Source organism: Erpetoichthys calabaricus, chromosome 13 (assembly GCF_900747795.2).
Source record: "Erpetoichthys calabaricus chromosome 13, fErpCal1.3, whole genome shotgun sequence".
Lineage (NCBI taxonomy): Eukaryota > Metazoa > Chordata > Cladistia > Polypteriformes > Polypteridae > Erpetoichthys > Erpetoichthys calabaricus.
Window position 1 is genome coordinate 34591044 of NC_041406.2, and position 22843 is coordinate 34613886.

Genomic DNA, 22843 nt, shown 5'->3' on the forward strand with positions numbered 1-22843 from the left:
TTTTCACTTTGACATTAAAGAGTTCTTTCCTGTTGATCAATGTCAAAAAAAATGCATGTACTGTGATTCAATGTTATATACCAACAAAATATGAAAATGTCCAAGAGTTTGAATAGTTTTTATAGGCACTGCACTTAAAACAGTAAAAGATCAATTATAACTCCACTTGCTGGGTATTTTGCAGTCATATATCTGATGTTCATTTGATGGCTTCTTTCTTCCTTAGTTGCAGTTCATTCCACCTTTTCAGTGGCAAGGTTTCCAAGTCCAGAGAAAAGCAGCAGAAAGGGGAGTGAGAACTCAAGCTTCCTGCTAACATCTCAGAAGGGGGCGTCACAAGGGACTCACCTCAATAGGGAGACTGGATGTGAAGGTAAGCCAATTCAAACCTGAAGTACCAAGCAAGGAGGCAGAAGAACTATTCTGTCCATTCACATGCCCAAGGGAAGTATAAAAGGAGTCCAAAGAGGACGACGCAGTGGTTCTCTATCTTACTCAGAAGAAAGGCTCCTTTACGCATTCTTATGGGACACTAAACACCCCTGAGGCTCTCAATCCAACAGAGGAACCCTACTCTGGTAAGAAAGGATTGAAATTAAAAGACTTTCTGATTTGATCCTGCTAATGACCTTTGATTTGTTGACCATCCTCTAGAAGTCACAACTTATTGTAAACGTCATTTCCAACATTACAAAACATAGAATCTGACAGATTATTACAAGTATTATTTCAAATGGCAAAGTGTAATTCATTTTTAGAAAAATGTTACTTTATAATAAGCACTGCAATCATTAAATATCTAATTAGAAAATAAATACCATCATGATCTTCACTACTTGAATTTTGTCCCACTGTAAGAAAAAGAACCAAAAGTACATGATTTTAGTACATAAGGATAAAAAAGATGCAAAACAAAATTACTTTGAGGACTGAACTGAAATGGAGAGTAAACATTTAAGAATGGAGACCTGATATGACGATTTAGACATTAAATAATGGATTAAAATATATGATTAATGCATAAAGCTTCTAATGTGCTTTATGTAAGTTTTCAATGAAATTTCTCCCATTATGAATAGTCCAATGGCTCCCATCACATGATTGCCAGTGCTGGGTAACAGTGGCAAATGAGTTGGGCCAGGGCTAGTCTCGCGGAGACAAATGTGACTCTCAAACAAGAATATATACCTGGGGTCAACTTGTTAAAAAGTTTTTGGTGAATGACAGAGAATATGCTCACAGGGCTTCTTTCTAAAACACCTGTCCCTAATTCTTCTAGTCCATGCACTTTAAATTGCCGAGGTTTCAGGACGAGAGCAAAAGAAAGTTAACAAAAGGCTTGATGTTGAGAGAAAATTAAAAACTGTTGCTGTTTTCCATTCAGGAGCTCAGTAGCACAAGGTAACTGAACTTTAATGATATAATATGTATACTGCAATGAGAAGATAGACACATATAAATGTAGACCACTGTTGTTGCTCAGCTCCACGCATTTGAGGGTTGCCTCTGCCTGTAATAATAGCTTTCTGTCATTTTGATTTTTGCATCACTATATGGCATAACAACAGCACATAAACAGTTTAGATAAACCTTGCAATCTATGGATATACTATGTGTTAAAATGCTGTGCCTATACAGTATTCTAGGATGGCATGTTTGCATTTGCAATTAGACAGCAGTGTTAACTTAGTTTAGTTATTCAGTTAGATGTGAAGATGGATGATGTGCAGCCTTGTCTCTGCTTTACTGCTATTCTTAGGCAGATTTTTCGATTTGGGTGTGTTGAGTACTGAAATTTGCTTCTCCTATGGCTCTTTGTTATCAGTTCCCTTAACAGCAGTCCTTCTGAAAGAGTGTAACAAATCATTTACTTCAAAGAATATGTTGTAATTTGTATTTTCACCAACATAGCTGCTAATTCTCTCAAACTTACTTTGACTCACTATTACACTATTATACTCCCACACATACTGTTAACTTTTACCACTAGTCCATTGATGTCTTTGAATGCCAATGTATAATCCGAATATTTTTTGCCTTCAACAAGGGTATGTTAATGTTCACTTGTGCAGTGTACTCTCTACATATTTAACACACATTTACATGTCTAATAGAGCTCCTTTAGGAGACTTTTCAACTGTAGATAGTTCATCGTAATCAGAAGCTTGCTCTCTTTTGAACCAGGTTAATGAGAGCACCTCAGAAACTGCTGCCTTTGAGTGTTGGATTGGTTTAGAAATGTAACACTCAGTGAGTCGTCTAATAGTTCCCATCCAGTTTTAAGCAAAATTTGCTCATGGTTGTCTCCAGATGTATATATTATACATCTGGCCCTGTGAGACTAGGCCAGGGCAAAAAGCCTAAAGATTATTTGTGGTATAAGCTTTAAATTCAACCCTACATTAAAGTGATTATTACCTGTTTTTAAAATAAAATGTTTTTGAGTTCTCTCCTGTATATTTTAGAGCAGGAGGGTAGGTCCTTAAAGACTGAAGAACAGTCGTAGACTACTAAGCACTGTTGTAAGTCGCTCTGGATAAGAGCGTCTGCTAAATGATGTAAATGTAAATGTAAATGTCCTTAAGCTGTGTAACTCATGACTGAGCTATGTGTCATTCCTTATTACACCAGCAGAGGGTGCTGCACAAGTCTCTACACTGCTGGTCACATATTACTAGTCATTTATTTTGTTTTCCTTGTCTTTTATTTTCCTGCTACTCACAGGCATGATGGGAAGTACAGGCTGCTACTAAGGATGCAATGTTAATCTTCATTCAGTCAAATATTTAAGGAAATATTTAATTACCTCATGGTTAGAGAAATTAAAAAGATATTTTTGCTGGATTCGGACATAGTGCCTTAATTCTCTTAGGCAGCAGCTTTCACAGGTTTTACAGCTATACATAGCATATCAAGTACCCATTTTCTTCTCACAAAATTATGTCAATAGTTTTTTTTTCAGTAATAAATATTTTTAAATATAATCATTTCTTTTTAAAGTATGGCAAGAGAATCATTTAAGACATATAAGTGGATTCAGAAAGTCTTGCAAATCCTTCACTTTTTACACATTTTATTATGTTGCAGCCTTGTGCTAAAATAATTTTAATTATTTTTCCCAGGCAATACTCAATCCCCAGAATAACAAAGCAAAAACAGGATTTAATACATTTTAGAAAATTTATTACAAAAGAAAATGAAATATCCCATTGATTCAAGCATTTAGACCCTTTGCTATGACACTTGAAAGTTTGCTTGGGTGCATTCCATTCTATTGATCATCACAGAGATGTTTCTACAGCTTGTTTAGAGTTCAAATTTGGTTAATTCAAGTGATTTGACAGAATTAGGAAAAATCAAACACCTGTCTGTAGAAGATGCCACCATTGACATTGTGTACATGAGTGAAAAAAAACAAACAATGAAGTCAAACGAACTGCCAGCAGAACGTAGAGACAGGATTGTGACCAGGGGAAAATAAAAACAAATCCTGCTGTTATTGAAGATTCCCAAGAGCACAGTGGCATCTATAGTTCTTAAATGGAAGGAGTCTGGAACTCTTCCTAGAGCTGGAATGCTAGCCAATCTGAAAAATCGTGAGAGAGGGATCTTGGTAAGAAGGATCACCAGGAACCTAAGGGTCACACTGGCTAATCTCCAGAGAACCTGTGGAGAGATGAGGGAAACATCCGGAAGGACAACAATCATTACAAAAGTCCAACGATTTGGGCTTTTTTGACAGAGTAGCCAGCCTCTTCTCAGTAAAAGACACATGGAAGCCTCTCTCAGACTGTGACAAACTAACCTGATGAAACCAAAATGAGCATTATGTTTGAAGGAAGTCAAGTACTACTTATGACCTACGCAAATGGGCTTCAATGAAGTACTGAGCAAAGGGCATGAATATTGGTGTCAATGAGACATCCATCCATCCATTTTCCAACCCGCTGAATCCGAACACAGGGTCACAGGGGTCTGCTGGAGCTAATCCCAGCCAACACAGGGCACAAGGCAGGAACCAATCCCGGGCAGGGTGCCAACCCACCGCAGGACGCACACAAACACACCCACACACCAAGCACACACTAGGGCCAATTTAGAATAGCCAATCCACCTAACCTGCATGTCTTTGGACTGTGGGAGGAAACCGGAGCGCCCGGAGGGAACCCACGCAGACACGGGGAGAACATGCAAACTCCACGCAGGGAGGACCCGGGAAGCAAACCCAGGTTCCCAGGTCTCCCAACTGCGAGGCAGCAGCGCTACCGTGCCACCCGTCAATGAGACATTTCTTCTTCTTTTTTTTAATAAATTTGTAGACATTTCTAAAGTCCTATTTTAAGTTTGTTATTCTGGGGAATTCAGTGTTGCTTGATTAGGTAAAAATATAATAATATAAATGTTTTTACTACAAGGCTGCAACATATCAAAATGTGAAACTAAGAAGGAGGTCTGAATACTTTCTGGAGGCACCAGATCAAATTGAAAAACAGACATCTACAGATAAGTGTACTTAAGGGTATCACTGGTAAAATTTGAAAATCAGTATATTTCTATGGCTCTCTTATACTCTGTCCTGAATAATAAATCATTATTTTTAGTGCTAAAAATCATTTGCTTTTGAAGTTGGTGAACAGCCATTAAAGAAACACAAAATTCTGAAAGCAGTCTAATTTAATCCAGAGTCACAGGGGTCCAAAGCATCAGGAAGGTTTAATGATTGGCATATTTATTACAGTGCATGAATTTCAGGTTATGGTTAAACATTCACTTCTATTGGAATGTGTTGTAAAGAAAAAGAAAAGACTGTTATTTGCTACAAAGTTATACCATTAGTCCTCAAAATATTGTCACCTTATTTTTTACAGTACAATTTTGGCAACTACAGCTGCCAGTAATGCAAGGGAGGACACCGGCCCACTCACACACAACCATAATGCCTTTGGGATGTGTTGGGAGAACCAGATAACCAGGAGAAAAGCACATGCAGACAGAGGGAAAACATGCACACCAGTGACCAGCGGCAGCCATAACTTCTGCCCCACCATGCTGTCCACAACCATCGTAAAACATTAACAAAAGATTGGTGTTACTGGTTTTTCGAAGATGTTTTTTAAGTATGAAAACCATTTTAATATGTTTAAAAATGTCACTTCACCAGTGATAAATAAATCGACTAAGAACAAAAAGTATTAATGCACAAATTATCCCTCCATCCATTTTCAAACCTGCTTATCCTGAGCAGGGTTGGAGGGAAGCTGGAGCCTATCCCAGCGTTTCCTTCATAAATATATATTATGTTTGTGATCTTGTGTGTCATACTTCTTGAATATGAAGTGGTATAAAATTAGCCAATACAATTAATGACTTAATATTAAGATAAAAACACAAAGGCCTTAAAAATGTACAAATTATAACCCCTCCCAAAAATAATGCTCATAAATGTTACATACAAAGTAAGAAAAATTTAAATGAAATTATGTAGTGAATGTCCAGATGCTCAAAATTTATCATCAGCTTATAACTGTTGCTAAATTAGTACAGTGGATCCCAGCTGTTACTTTTAAAGTAAATTCTGCAACAAGAACACGGCGACATGGTTTTAAACTTGTTAAGGGTGGATTTCACACAAATGTTAGAAAGGTTTTCTTCATGGAAAGAACCAAAAACATATGGAATAAATGACCAAATAGTGTGGTGAAGACCAAGGGCCTCATGTATAAAAAACTAACTCATGCATAAAAACTAATAAAGTATCTATCTATCTATCTATCTATCTATCTATCTATCTATCTATCTATCTATCTATCTATCTATCTATCTATCTATCTATCTATCTATCTATCTATCTATCTATCTATCTATCTATCTATCTATCTATCTAATCTTGGCATAACGCTACGGACATTTTCATGGCAGCCTCTGACCATACCTATGCACGTTTCTGCTCAGTTTAGTAAACGGGTGGCACCCAGCGTCAATGTAGAGCTACTCCTTCTGTGTCGTTTCCCTTTCTTTTTTATATTCGCATCCATGATGTGGGCTTTACCAAATACACCAAAGTTAATTGCATATCATTTACAAATTTAAGGCACTTGATTATAACCAACCTGTAACAATATAATGGTGCACAGGATGGCCAAACTCTTCTAACTAAAATGGATGCTTTAGTGTTGTTAGAAGAAATTCTAAATGGAAGAATTAGAAAGAGAGTGCGTACTTAGAGATTACACTGATTCTGGTTTACAGTTGATTTAGATTTCCAAGAGCTATCCTCCTGGAGCTGTGTGCTGAACTGGTACCAGCTTTACAAAGGCTGCCTTTGATGTATTGTGCTCTACCTGCTCCTTTGCAAGTTCTGTCCACCCTTGGGTTTTTACCCACAGGAGCTTTTCAATGTCAACTGGCTGACCAATCAGGTATTTCTTAGTCATCACTGAGTCACGTCATGCCAGCTGTATTACCCACTTGTCATTCAGATATATAAGACTTCCTTATACTGCTGTTGAAGGGGCAAACATCAAAGCGCAATCTTCAGCAATGTCCGATTTTCCAAATGTATTCAGGGCTTTCGACTTCACACCCATTATTATAAAGGCACTTTCAGGGAATTAATTTGCTTATGTAAATAGAAAGCATTTCCACCCTATTAATGAGAAAGTTATCTGTGATGTGAAAATGTGTCTCATTAATGGTGTGGCAAGATATTTAAACGTCACATCAATAACTGCAGCAATTCTTTGCTCAAATGGTGTGAGCCCCGGAATTCTGCTACCTCCTCCAGTGGTCTTGACACTAAGATGGTGGACTGCGACTCGCCTTTTAACGTTGACTTTGATATCTGACCACTTCTTTTTTTTATTTCAGCTGCAGTGAACTTTCTGAACTTGAACTCTTGAGTGCCTCCACCACACTGTGCCACTCCATCAATTTCCTTTTTGTTCTTCCTTGCCTCCACTTCACTGAACAGGACCTCCATCTCACATTTGCTGAAATTCTTTTTTACATGTGCTTTGGCCATTGTCATTTAACAAAACACTGAACAGAAGTGGATATTTATACTGATTTGCATATTGAAAGAGATGAAATTCTGGGAGGAGTCGGGGTGGGGCTATGTTTGTGCATGTGTGTTAAAATTCACATTGACCGGGATTTATGAAGGGAAAATGCATAGAACTTTATTTCCTGTTCTCATCACAATTTTCCTAATGTTCTAACTCTTTATGCAGTTTATATTAATACGTATCCTCCCTGTGAAACTTTCTCATCATTTATTAGTTATTAATTCCACTTCCCTTTGTCACAAGGCTACATTCAGTAAATTTGAAAGACTTACTCATCCTGTGATGAGTACCTCTCCACACATTTTAAAGCATAAAGTTGAAGTTACACAAAATAAGAAATAACTGTTGTGTTTAATACATGGCTGCCTCTTATTTTTCTTCATGGGTATTAGTCATAATAAGGTTTAATTTAATATTCTAGATAGTTATACTATGATGAAAATAAGCAAATGTTTGCTGAAAGCAGGCCTTCAGTCCACCATAGGTCACTGATTTATGTTCACCTCATGTATCCAAGTCTGATATTCCACTATATCACTAGCTATCTTGTGCCATGTGTTACTTCAAGTTACTTCTTCTTTTTATTATTTACCTTCTTCCCCTTGGCAATATCTTTCATAAATATAACATTAATTTTCACTGTTATGCTGATGACACCCAGCTCTGCCTTGCTAGTAAACCCACCTCTTCTTTTCCACCGTCTTCGCTTATTGACTACATTGCTGAAATTAAATCCTAGTTTTTTTCAAATTTTCTTAAATTAAACAGTGACAAAACTGAGGTTCTCCTCATTGGTACTAGGTCATTATTATCCAAAGCCGATAATCTTTCACGTGCTATTGATAACTCCTTTGTTTCCCCATCACCTCAGGTTAAGTGTTTGGGTGTCATCCTTGACAGTACTCTATCTTTCCAATCTCACATCACCTGATCTGCTTACTTCCACCTATGTAATATTAATCACATCCGCGCCTCCTTCACTCCTCATACCACTGCCATTTTTGTTCACAGTCTTGTTAAATCTCGTGTGGATTATTGCAATTCACTCCTTGTTGGTCTCTCTAATAAATCTCTCCATAAGCTTCAGCTAGTCCAGAATTCTGCTGCTTGCATCATTACTCAAACCCCGTCTATTCACCATACTACTCCAGTCTTGCAGCAGCATCATTGGCTCCCGATTAAGTTTCAAATTGATTTTAAAATTCTGCTGTTAATATTTAAGGCCATTCATAACCTCGCCCCTTCATATCTGTCCAACCTTCCTCATGTTGCCATTCCCTCCCGTAACCTTAGATCCTCCATCCATCTGAGCGGCCCTCTCACCCGTTTAACCACCATGGGGAGCGGAGCATTCAGCCGTCCTGCTCCCAAGCTCTGGAACTCACTACCTACTGAGCTTAGAAATATCCTTTTCAACCTTCAAATGTAAACTTAAAACCCATCATGACTTTTTCTCTATAATTACAGTGGCTTTGTTTGGTTTAAATTTTTATATTTTCTGTATTTTCTGATGTTTTAACTTGTTTATAATGTGTTTTTTTTATTTATTTATTGTTTGTTTGGTGTCCTTGAGTTCTTAGAAAGGCACCTTGTATAAATAAAATGTATCATTATTATTATTATTATTATTATTATTATTATTATTATTATTATTATTACAATAGAGTGGCAAAAGACTGACGTATTTCACTACAACTCATAAGAACATTTGGTTGCTCCCTATTTGCTTAATGTGAAAACAAACAGAATATCCTTATATGTCCATCATTTTTCAGAGTTCATTTTTAAAGTCTGACATTTTACTTTCAGACACCAAATGGACTGATCACAGCATACGTCCATATACTGATATGATCAGAATTAAGCCTTGCTGTAGAGCAGATGATTTTCATCTTACAAAGCATGCCTGTATCTTTACCTTTCTGCTCTTCAGAACTAGCAGTCCGTGTAGCTGTGTGGGGAGAAAACAAAAAGTTCCATTAGTTATTTTGAAATTGTTTACAAATTTGTATGCTCTCCTAAAATTATAAGCAATCTTAATTTTTTTTCCAGTTGTAAAAATTGCAGGGAAATCAGTTTATTTATAATGTATCAATCTATCATTCATCAGACTGTAATTCTTGTCAGAGTTACAGGGCTGGAGGCTACCCAAGCACACCTGAGCACAAGGCAAGAAGCAAACTTGGACTGGATAGCAATATGCCACAGGGCACAGTCAGGTACACATCCATCCAGGCCAATTTAATGTCTGACACACACATCCATGGTGTAATGGAAAACGAAACTGGGTAGCCTGAAGAAAAACACACACAAATACAAGTGCAACCTCAACAATCTTGGCACAGCTATCACTCAGCCTGATCAGGGATGCAAATGTAACTCCTCTTACCAAAAACACTCAGCAGTGGACGAGCTGGAAATATAATTAAAGACGACACACACCTGGGCAGCCATTGAAGAAACGTTACTGGTCACTAAGACAAGAACTACTAGACATAGAGACAGTTTATTGATTCTGTCGTTAATTAAACTCAATCTTTAATTTTATGGCTTGTTGCTGCTCTTGTGGTGCATTAGCAAACATTTCTGAAATTGTTGGTTGTCTCTTTTCTAAGATCAGTGATAAAATGTTTTGGGGACCCGAGCAGATCAACATTCCTGAGACCTTCAACTTTCTTTATTTTCAGATATATGTATGATGGACACCAGTTGTTTTGGCTCATTTTGTATCTCATTATTGTTTGGCTGCTAATTACGGAAAAAGAAACATTTAACAAGAGCAAGTCAATTCAAATTAGTTCAAAAGAAGTTAATTAGCAGCAAAAACAGGTCAGTCATTAAGAAAAGGGTTAGAATGAAAACCTGCGGCCACAGTGATCCTCTAGGACCAGAGTTGTTGACCCCTGGTTTATTGGGTTGTTTAATTTTATGTGCCTTGTTATGTATATGAAAGAAACATCAAGCGAAACTCCCAGCAAATATGTTGCCTGTCAATTATAATAAATAAACCACACCTCACCTAACTTAATTCAAATCAATTAAATTTAATGTAATTGTAGCTAACTGTACAATGAAAATTATTCGCTGGTAGTCTTGCTGGAGTAGCAAAATTATGACAAATGTATTTATATGGTGCAATTTACCAGCACGCGGTAGACACAAATTAACAAATTTATCAATATTATAAACATAATCAGTATATAATAGTATCAAATAACATGTACATAATTATCAGATAAAAATATACTGTAATATGTGTATTAGACAGAACAAGAAACCATCAGATATAACAAGTGACTGAGCTGCAGAACAATCTGTGACCCTGATTTCACAAACTACTAGGTGGATGTACATCATAAATTTGTGAATTTCCCCTTGGGGATTAATAAAGTATCTATCTATCTATCTATCTATCTATCTATCTATCTATCTATCTATCTATCTATCTATCTATCTATCTATCTATCTATCTATCTATCTATCTATCTGATTTTAAATGGCTTCTGTTTCGTTTTCCATCAAAAGGGCTGCCAATGACCTACCATCAAAGTATCTAATTGATTCACTTTTTTGAATTATTTTAAGATTTTTAAGATTCACTTTTATGGATTTACATGTTAATAATCCTATTTTTTTTAAGGTAAAATGATGTTAGAAGAAATACGAGCAACTACAGTCCAGGGTTGCTAAGGTAAGAGTATATTTGGAGCCTCCTAGATAGATATTTTCACATGTCACGTCTAGTGTAATAGACATCAACATTTTCAGTTTGCACCTAGTGCTGCCAGGATTGGATTCAGCCCCCTACAGCACAGCACTGGTGTCAGCAGGTCTAAATGTTCTGCTTAATGTTCACACCCATCAATATTTCTTCTGTTCAGCAGATCCATGTCTGTTAATGACCTTGGACATCAACAGCCCTAGTCTATCCATAGCTAACTCCCTAATGCAGAAATAAGCGTGATCATTCAAAATTTTTTCTTCGATGTTTGTTATTCAAATCTTGCATTATTTTTCAGTTTTGAAAGCATCAGGACACATGTGCGTCAACAAGTACAATAAAGGACATAACCGTTGGGTGCTATTTAGTTACATGAAATCCAATGATGCTGGCCGTGCTTAAAACAGTTGGATTAATACAAGGCAATCCTGAGCACAAAATAATGGAAAACTGGGAGGATGTTTTTATATGTGAATGAGTAAATACCTTCTTAAGTTCATTGATTCTTTCTTTCTTTTGGTATTTCATTATTGTAGACAGAAAGCATCATGGTAGAACCAGGATTAGTGAGAAAAACCCCACACCTGGTACATAATAAAATGGCTACATTAATAACAATACACTAATGGGGAGACTCTATACACCATGTAAATGATATGTGCCAAATTACTCTAAAATGTTATAACTAAAAGTGTAATTTGAGTCTCTAATTAATCCTGAAGATAGATACCGTAATGTTAAGTGAACCCAGAAGACCTATACAGTGTTGCTGACTGGGAAATCTGAGATCCCTTGTTCTACCAGATGGAAACACTTCCTGGATGATTAATTACATATTGTTGCGAGGCTATGGCAGACACACACGCTTGCGGTATACAATACATGGCACATTTGTTTTTCTTTTTCTCTTGGTGTATATACTGTAATAGAATCAAATTAAATCTATGGGTGCTTCTGTACTCCGGACAAACTAAAATGGTTCATTTTGGGTAAGAGGCAGGAGTCAGGATAAGTTCTCCCAATGATACTCATGTTCCCCTTCATTAAGCACTCAGACACTACACTGTACTGTCCATTCCCTAGTGTGTTCTGCATTCCAGATAAGTATCAGACTTTGAAGGAGAAGTCTACATGGGAATGATTTCTCCTATCTTACACTCTTCAGGGTCCTGTCATCTTGACTCCTTTCGAGTAAAACAGCAGTGCTTGTCTTACAAGTAACTGCCCTCACCACACCGTGCTGGGTTAAACAAATTATACTTCTTTAGGTCACTTTTGTGTCCACTCTGTGAGCATGAGACCTCATGGTTAAATCCCTAAGTAACAGCAGGTGATAAGCTCAGTCTCACTAACAGTGTTATTTAATAGTTCAGTGCCCCTTGGCCAGGTTGCTAAATCTGTAAAGTGACACTGAGATGTTTCATAAGTGTAGCATGGGGACTCCTGTGGATCCTTTTGCTTTTCTAAATATATATAAGAATATAAGAAATGTGATAAACCAAAAGAGACTATTCAGCGCTTTGAGCTCATTTGTTTAGCTAATAGCTAAGCTGTCCCAGTATCTCATCTCCAGATAACTTTTGAAGGATGTCAAGGTTTCTACTTCAATTACATATCTCCATTGTTTGTTCCAGATTCCCACAACTCTTTGAGTAAAGGAGTGCTTCCTGCCTTAAACCATAAATTAACATCTCCTTTCCATTGATGTCCTTGCATAGGTGATTTGTCATTTAGTCAAAAGAATTCTGATAGATCCATCCATCCATCCATTATCCAACCCGCTATATCCTAACTACAGGGTCACGGGGGTCTGCTGGAGCCAATCCCAGCCAACACAGGGTGCAAGGCAGGAAACAAACCCCGGGCAGGGCGCCAGCCCACCGCAGGGCAGAATTCTGATAGATCTTCTTTATCAAATCCTTTGAGAATTTTGAACTTGAGCATTTTTGAAGACCTTAATTCTCCTCTGCTCAAGACTAAACGGGTTTAATCCTCTAAATCTGTCAGAGTAGGACGTGTCCTTAAGTCCTGGGGTATACTTGGTAGCTCTCCTCTGCACAGCTTCAAATGTTGCTATATCTTTCTTTCTTGTTCTGTGATGTAGTATGGTGACCAGAACTGCACACAGTACTCCAGATGTGATCTCCCCAGTGCATTACATAATCTAAACTTAATGTCCTAACCTAACATTTTATTTGTCTTTTAATAGCTTCTGAATTTTGAAGATTGTGAGAAAGTTCTGTCAACATAAACGTATAAATCCTTTTCAGAGGTTGCTTCCTGTAGAACACTGTCTCCCATACTGTGTTTATAACTGAGGCCTGTTTTGTTCACGTATAGCACAGTGTACATTGGCCCACTGAAATGCCGTTGCTCTTCTCCATGTGTCACTGGGTTAGACAGAGCGCACATTTGTTTCATGCTTGGGTGAGGTGTGTGGTGTAGTGGTTAAGGCTTTGGACCTCTAACCCCTGAAGTTGTGGGTTCATATCCTGTTACTGACACTGTGTGACCCTGAGCAAGTCACTTGACCTGCCTGTGCTCTAATTGGAAAAGCAATAAAAAAGTAACCAATTATATAATAGAAGTTTTAAGTCAGCATGGAAAAAGTTTTCGGCCAAATAAATAAATGTGTGTCTGTGTGTGTGTTTGCAAGCACTATGCAAAGATGTCAGATGTCACAGCTTATGTATCCAAGAATCTGTAAACTCTGCACAAAGAGCACTTATCCACCAACACCAGGCATAATACTCCAGTCAAACTAGAATAAAGTTAAGTCAATCAAGAAATCTTATTTTTTCACTTCTAAAACAAATATGCCATCATTTTATTTTTAGCTTGACAGTGTAGCTCTTATTGTAACAAATTTTAAAAGAAGACAAACCTACTGATTAATCAGTGAAAACTATCATGAATGAACACAGCATCACAGACCAATGAGAGTTTGAGAAATGCACAGTGCAAGTGGAGCACAGGTGGAGTGAGGCGAGCACATGCTGCATATTTGTCATCGTGATTGGCCGTTGAATCAGAGTATAAACAAAATCATTTTTTAAATATTTTGGGCTTTAATAGATTGCATAATTTGCATACTTCCAAGACGTATGTGGTTTTAGCTTCCTAAATGGCTATTAGCTGGAATGGTGGATATAAAACTAAACTAAACTATTAACAAGTTGTAGACGGGCTTCTGCTGTGTAAACGTCTGTTGTGATACCAGATGATCTGCACACACTGTAGAGCATCACAATTTATCTTGCCATTTTATTATATTTAGTACAAGAGGAGGCACCCAAAAATTCCTTTAAAGCAGTCAATGAAACTGGAGTAGGGTGAGTTTTCTCAAATATTCCACTAGGTGTCATGCTAATCAGTCTGCCAAGTGGCACAGTGCTGCATTGATCGAGTTTGTATTTCTGGCAGTCGTGCAGAAGACTTAGTGGATTTTTTTTCTCTCCAAGCCCCCATGACAGAATTTTTAAGAGATAATGATAATTACGTTTTTTATCATTGATGGAGTTTGTTCCCCATGAACAGGCTGTTAATCAGTGTCATTACATTAAATTGCTGAGGCATCTACAGGAAAGCATCAGGAAAAAAACATCCAGAGAAGTGGCACACAGAAACTCCGTTTTGCACCTTGATGGTGCACCGGCACATACGGCATTGTCAGTCAAAGAGCTTTTGGTCCAAAACAATGTGATTGGGTGGCACGGTGGCACAGTGGGTAGCGCTGCTGCCTCACAGTTAGGAGACCTGGGTTCACTTCCCAGGTCCTCCCTGCATGGAGTTTGCATGTTCTCCCTGTGTCTACGTGGGTTTCCTCCCACAGTCCAAAGACATGCAAGTTAGGTGCATTGGCGATTCTAAATTGTCCCTAGTGTGTGTGGGTGTGTGAATGTGTGGGCTGGCGCCCTGCCTGGGGTTTGTTCCTGCCTTGCACCCTGTGCTGGCTGGGATTGGCTCCATCAGACCCCCGTGACCCTGTGTTAGGATATTGCGGGTTGGATAATGACTGACTGACTGACAATGTGATTGTTGATTTGCACCCCCAGTATTTGCTAGATTTTGCTTTTTGAGATTGAACTAAAGAAGATTTGCTACCTTGAAAGAAACCCAGGAAAAATACAAGAGGCTCTAGATATGGTAACAAAAGATGAGTACTGGAAATGTTTCCAGGAATGGGAGAAGCATTGGGACAAGTGGATTGCATCTCAAGGAGAAGATTTTGAAGGTTATTAAAATAGAATTGTTGTAAGTTTTAAAAAAGTTTTTTTTTTTTTACAATTCTGGGAATTTTTGCCCCTTCCCTGTACTTTGTAATCTTCTGTTGCACAACAGGTCAGCAGAATCAATTCAAAGAAATGTAGGCTTTGAGCAGGTAGCACTCGGTGTCTTGGTGTATTGCTTAGCTACCTACAGTAAGTAGATGTTTAGGAGGCACTGCAGATGAGAGCTCACAAGGGCTTCTGCTTTAGTATTAGGATTATTGACTGTGATAGAATCCTAGATTTTAACAACGTAGTGGAAATGATTGCTTGCAACTCCCTTTTTAAGAAGAAAGGCAAGAAGATATGGAAGCCAGATGCAACCATGGCACCCAGAGAACACATTTGTTAGAAGATCTTTTGATCAGGGGAATATGGAAAAAATAAGAGTGAGCAATGTGTGGAAATAAGCTAAATGAACAAAGTGAGATAAATACCTTTAATTAGATGTTTTCTAAACTTTTAAAAGCTTTTAGTATAAGTGACAACAATGATGTGACTGGCTAATACACAGCTCACGGCAAGAAGTGGTGAAAGGGATGCAGACTGACTGGTATGATGAGTGCTTCATCCAAAGACTTCATTATTACAAACTCATTCAATACCCACAGTACTAACCACACACCCTTCCTTTGGTTTATCTCACAATCACAATAACGTGTCCTCAAATACTGAAATCCGTCCGTTTGAAGCAGCTGCTTCTTTGTCGGGGGGAAAAGTGCGACTTCAAGTTTTGAGGTGCTGATTATTATTCTTTATTAATAATGAGCTCTGCAGGGCATGAAACAATAAAGTTCAGAAGATACCATCATCCAAAAAATTGCATAAAAGAAGATCTTGGAATCCTAGATTGGACACTACCCAAGCCCCAGATGTATGTTGTCTGTAAAAATCATAAACAGGAATTAAGAAAAGACAAACATTTGGTGGAGTTCTAAGCCCATCTTAAACATTTTTAAATTAATGCAAAGAACGGTACCTCAACTTTGATCACTTGATACTACCAGGGCCTACCTTTTGTGGGAGACTATACCTCAAAAACCCAGGGAGCTTGCACTTTGCATGACCATTTGATTTAAAGGTAAGGTTTAAAGGCATCCGTAAAGGGATAGATGAAACCTACACTTGCAGACCTGCAGTGGAAGAAATGGTACTCTAATCTTTTCTGGGTAGTGATATTTTTAAGAGGATTAACCACCTAAGACACGGAAAGACACACCTGGTATTGGCATTCATTACTCAACAGTATTTTTTATTTTCTTTCTAAAATGCATTGAAATGCCTCACACTGTGGAAGTTGCTGGGTAGAAAACAGCATACGTGATTGATTGAACCGATCATTCATTGTAATTCTCCATATTTCTGGGAGATCAATGAGACAAATAGAATGCATTTCATGATGTGTTTTGGGGCTGATATTTAAAAGTCACTTAATGTATCCCTTGCACCATTTGCTCCCGCTTGCATGTTTTTTTAGAAGTCTAAATCTAAAGTCATCCATCCATTTACTGAACCTGTTTAAACCCGTTTTAGGAATATGGAGAACCAAAGCCCATCCTGGCAACATTAAGGACCAAGACAGCAACCCACTTCTGGTAAAAGTGCTGGTCTATCTCACGGCTTGCTCATCCATACTGGTCCAGTTGAGAGCCACTGGTCAACTCAACCTGCATGTCTTTGGGTTGTGTGACAGGAATTCCCAATGACAAAGCCATGCAAATGAGAAAGAACATATAATCTGCATGCACAGAGTGACTGGACCAAAATTTAAGCTTGGTCTCCTGACGCTGTGAACCCGCAGCACTAAACTGCACGTACATCTTCGGGAAGAAAATCTTAGCAGACTAAGGAAGAGCATGAAAACTAAAGACAGGAATTAGCTGCAGGATTTGAAAATAGGGCATTAGATCTATGGTGCAATAATGCTAACCTCTACCTTGCAATATTTATACATTAATTTGAGCAATTCTGTATTAAAATTATGATATATGTGAGTTTAGAAAACAAGTAGTAATCAATGTGACATGGTGATCTGTGAGCCTAGTTGCTTGAAATGCATTTATTTCTAGCATACATACTGTACATATAAAATGACATATTAGCAATATATACGGTAGTCTAATGCATAAATAATGTCTCAATAATTGAGGCTACATGCAGAAGAAACAAGTGTAGTATTAGACAGCAGAAGGTTAAAGCGTGCAGTGCAGTAAAAGGATTTACTAACAGGCAGCATACTGGCAAAAGAAAGTCTATGACATGTATAGTGCTGGTCTATGCACTATGGCAGCCTTTTAGACCCAAGGGCTGTCATGAGGATATAAATGACTGTCACAGAGTATTTGAAGCTAAGTCCTACCTAATGGACAGACTGAAGAAGTCCTCTTCTGCCCATGTCTAGAACTCCCTTGTGTTCTGCCATACTAGATAAGGCAGAAACATTATTACAGGAAAGGATCAGGAGATGGAAGAGAAAAAATTCATTGCAGATAAACAAACCAAAAGGTCAAAACCAGGAAGCCAAATGAATCCTGTACTGGATATTTAACACAAATCCACATTCAAAATCATTTTAATAATATACAAACTTCACAACCCCACATTGTCTTTGTCACATACACTTTCAGAAGTATCCACAATCTTGGATGATGGGAAGTCCTGTGATGTTGACCCCTTATCTCTAATAAAGTAACAGATCCCATTCTCTGGGACTACCCCCCTAGTGATGAGTTGCCACATCATATTAACAACACTACAAAATGGCAGCGCCTGACAGGAAATTAAAATGCGGTTGTGATCATTTCAAAAACAAAGTATAAAGCAGTTAAAATTAATACTCAATACATGAGTAAATGTCAATTGGTTATGTTTGAAAGACACAATAAAAATTATATGACTTTAAATAAAATTTTTTTAAGGACAAGAATAATTTTAAAATGAATCTTTACACCTGACTGTGGACATACAATAACCAAAGACCCCACTGACGAAACCAGACAAATGTATTGCCTTGTGGAATTTCTTCAGCTGTTTGAACATATGGGAGTGAAGGCTACATTTAAAAATGAGTGAAATGTGTCCTTTCTCTAGTATCATATGTTCTTGTCTTAATATTTCCCCCATGGTTGCTGGGGAGAAGTACATAAGGAGGTTATCCAAAAATTCCAAGAATCAGTCAAAAGGGCGGAGTGGTGACTCTGAGGCTAAGGATCTGTGCTGGTATCCCGAAGATTGCCGGTTCGAATCCCTGTCACTACCAAAAGAGATCCTACTCTGCTGGGCCCTTGAGCTAGACCCTTAACCTGTAATTGCTCCAGGGGTGCTGTACAATGGTTGACCCTGCACTCTGACCCGAAGGGGCATGCAAAAACTAACAAATTCCTAATACAAGAAATTGTATAAGGCAAAATAAAGAACAAAAAAAAAAAATAGCACAGGAGTAGAGTGTGGTTATTGGCTATGCCACCATGCATTGTAATCCTATAATCTGTTTAGCAGTCCACCAAGTGACATTGTGCTTCGCTGATCGAGTGTGTGTTTCTAGCATTTATTCTACAATCGTGCAGGTGACTTCAGTATTTTTTTTCACCAAGCCACCATGGCAGATTTTCAACAAACAGTGCTGATTGCATTTTTTTGACATTGATGAATTATTAATAAGATGTGTGTTCCCCGTGGAGAGACTGTTTAATCAGTGACATTACAATGAACTGCTGAGACATCAATGAGAAAGCTTTAGGAAAAAAGTTTGGAGAAGTAACGTAAGCAAAACTGGAATTTTCACCATAACAACACACCTGCCCACACTGCATTGTCTATCAAAGAGCTTTTGTTCAAAACCATCTTCACCAGATCTCACGCCCTGTAACTTCTTTATTTTCATGAAATTAAAATTGATACTGAAGTGAAGAAGATTTGCTACCAGGAAAAATGGAGGAGTACAAAAGATGAGTACAGGAATAGAAGAAGCACTAAGACAAGTCTTTTGTATCTCAAGGAGAGGATTTTGAAGTTGACTTAAACAGAATTGTTATAATTTTTATAAATAAGTATTTTTATTGGGAGATCAAAAATAGGCAAAAGTTCGGTACCTAATAAATTAATAAAACTGAGACTCTGTAGCCAAAAACACTCAAATAAATTGCAGTCAAATGCCAGAAGTAATAGATCAAAAAGCCAGAAACCTAATTTAAAAAAGCAAATGTAAAGGTTTGACAGAGCATCCACAATCTTGGACAGCAGGGAAGTGAATGCTGATCTTTATACCATTACAGTGATGACGTCACAGTCAACACTTTGGCAACTTTTTAGGAGTAGTAAATGAGCATATTTACTTTTATTAAACTTATTATAAAATTATTTTCCAAAATCTGCTAAATGAATTTGTCTCATAATGGCAGATTGAGTTGTAAACTGTATTCTGAAGACAAGTTAAGCGGTAAGGTCGTTATACTCACTGATCAGAGTGCTTGGTGTGTGGCAGTATGTTGTATGTTGATTGGCGCATACAAGTAAGAATTTCACTGTATCTCTACACATGACAATAATGAGCATACAAACCTAAAAAGCTATAAACCAGTAAAACAAAGCAGTAACAACTGTAAACCAATGATTTACAAAATGGCAGTGCCCACAAAACACAAAATGGCATCACAGTATTACAAATGCAGGCTTGAAAAATGATTGACCTGTTTGAACTGAAACTGAAAGTAAAAATAAATGACAGAATTGAATTCAACACTAAACAAAACTGCTAAACGTGAACAAAACACACAACAATAGGCACTGACAAAGGTAAAAGAAAATAAAAAGGTACACAATAATAACATAGTATGGTTGCTATTCCAGAAGAACACGTGTACAGCTGCTGAGTGGAATATATTGACCTCAAGGACTTACCAGAATAACAGCTGGTATTAAAAGAAATCATATGAGTGAGACCATCTAAAACAGCAGATGTTTTTATTGTGCTCAGATGTTTAAAACACAAACCAAACAGAGTGCACTGAGCTCTGAAGATTTAGGGTTTTCTGCTTATCTGTGGATTGGCACACAAGGACAGTATTGTCTAAATGAGTGTGGGAGCTTTCTGTCATGCTTACCTTTATTAAATTCATAACCAGACAGGTAGTCTGAAAGAAATAAAAAAGATATCACTGCATTAGTACTTCACTTGTATCTTGGTCTATGTGTCAATATTTTTAGAATGCATTCATTTTCATTCACAGTTGTATTGAGATAATGTATATATAAGATAACGTTTGGTTGATGTGCCTGCCCATTAGTCAGGTTTCTTCATTTTAGCCATCACATTGAACACAAAAAGTGGTCTGTACTCTGTCTGGTTTGCATGTTCTCCCAGTGTCTGTATGGATTCCCACCTTGTGCCCAAAAGTGCTGGCCTCCAGCATCACAGACTCAGATTAACAAGGTGGATAGACAGATATAAAAAGTGAAGAAAAAATCAGTACAAACCAAGTGAATTAACATTATTATGATGACAGAGTTATCATTAAATAAATATTTAAATTGCACAGCAACACAGTTTGAAATAACATGACTGTATATGATTATTTAGCTTGTATTCTCTTATAAAAAAAATCAATGCCATTTCTTACCTCCTTTTCCTCGCTTAGGATAGTAAAGCTCATCTTTATTGAAAAAAAAGAGGAAAAATGAACTTTGCTTTATCGAGTTGAGGATGCACCCTCTCTGTGTTATACATAAGCTGTTCATCATGGCAGTGGCTCCAGGAAAGTACATTTAAGCCCTCACATGCAAGATGGTGTCTCAATCTAAGGAAAACCATTTCTTCATCATAGTTAAAACCTGACAGTCCTAGCAGCATCAGGCACAAGACAGGGGGACACAGAACCACAAGTAGTCAGTTTAGAGTTGCTCAACATGCATGTCTTTAGAATGTGGGTGGAAAACCAGAGTAGCTAAATGAAAACCCACACAGACACAGGAAGAAAGAAAGAGCGAACCTCAAACAAAGATGCAGTGTGGGATTCAACCCAAGAACTTGAATCCATGAGGCTGCACCCTTAACAACCATGCCACCATAACTCATGTTAACAGGTCAATTAAGCGTTCACTTATCAACATTCACTCACAGCTGAATGTGTAACTTATTTCATGGGATAGGGAAGTGCAGCCAGGAATATCTGGCGCCATGGCACACGGATTCATAGTGGTGTCTCACAACTGCAACAGCCTGAGTTTAATTTCTAGCACAGTCACTGTCTGGGATTTTGTGTTGGAGTTTGCACAATCTCTCAAAGTGTAAGTGAAAAATTTACCTGGGTGGAGTAACCATGGGCTTTTCTTTGTTTATGATTATTTTCATCAACTGAGGAAACGCACTGGTCACAGAAAAATGTTTGGGCACCAACTGGTTCACCCCTTTTAATTTTGGTAAAATGCAAAAACTTAAACAGGCATGATGGCATGTAAAATAATGACAGAACATAAAAATAGGAAATGAAAATAATCAGCCAGGTTCAAGGCTCTCTATAGCACTCAGCGCCACCTTGTGGCCTGGAGTGGTAGTGCATACCCCTGATGAGCCCGGAAGGCAAACCTCAGCTGAAAATGCATGACATTATTTACAGAACGGCCATTAGGTTCCCAATAATGCTACTAGTACAACCCCAATTCCAAAAAAGTTGTGACAGTATAGAAAATGCTAATAAAGACAAAAAGCAGGAATTTGTAAATGTACTTTGACGTGTATTTGAACATAAACAGCATAAAGGCAAGGTATGTCATGTTTTACCTAATTAACTGCATCATTTTTTGAAAATATACACTTATTTGAATATGATGTCTGTTCCAAACAAGTTTAGGACTAATAATGATGTGACAAGTTGACGTGAAACAGGTGATGTTAAAGAAGTGAGACGATGGTGTTATAGTATATAAGGAGCCTCCAGCATCCAGCATCCTTCAGCAGCAAGGATGGGTCGAGGCTCACCAATTTGTGTCAGCAGATAATCCAGCCCTTTGAGAACCGTATTTCCTAAAGAGAAATCTGGAGAATTTGGGGTATTTTACCCTCTGCACTTAACAATATAATTAAAAGATTTAAGGCATCCAGTTAAATTTCAGTGCGTAAAGGGCAAAGATGCAAACCGCTTTTAAATGCATGTGATCTCCCATCTTTTAGACGTCATATACTTAAAAACTGCCATGAGTCTGTAATGGGTGTCATTACATGGGCTCAGTAAGTCTTTGTCTTAAAACACCATTTGCTGCTGCATCCACAGTTGAAGCTTTACTGTGCAAAATGTGTTTGTTAAGGCTTTGTAACATAATAGTAAATGAATAACATTCTAGAAAGTTGATTCAGTTCATTTGGACATAGTTCTTTTCCAGGGAGATATGTTACATCACTCACTCAAGTGACTTCCTCAGTCTGAGGTATCTCCCGGGAAAAGAACTATGTCCAGATGAACTGAATCAACTTTCTAGAATTTCCGTACCTGGATTATTGAGCATACATCGAGACTAAATGACTAACAGATGCATTTTTGCAGCACCTAAACTAAAGCGCTACTAAACTAAAACTCATTCACACGTTTTGCACATTTCACATATTTTACTTCTCCATCATTAAGTTTGCAGATAGCACCACCAGCATAGGCGTGTTCACAAACTACGAGAAGATAGCTTACAGTTTACTTGCTGACAATGTGGTTCAATGACACCGGTTTATTTACCTTTATGTCGGCAAAACCAAGAAGCTGGTCATTAACCACTGCCGCCTTCACCCTACTCTGCAGAGGCTC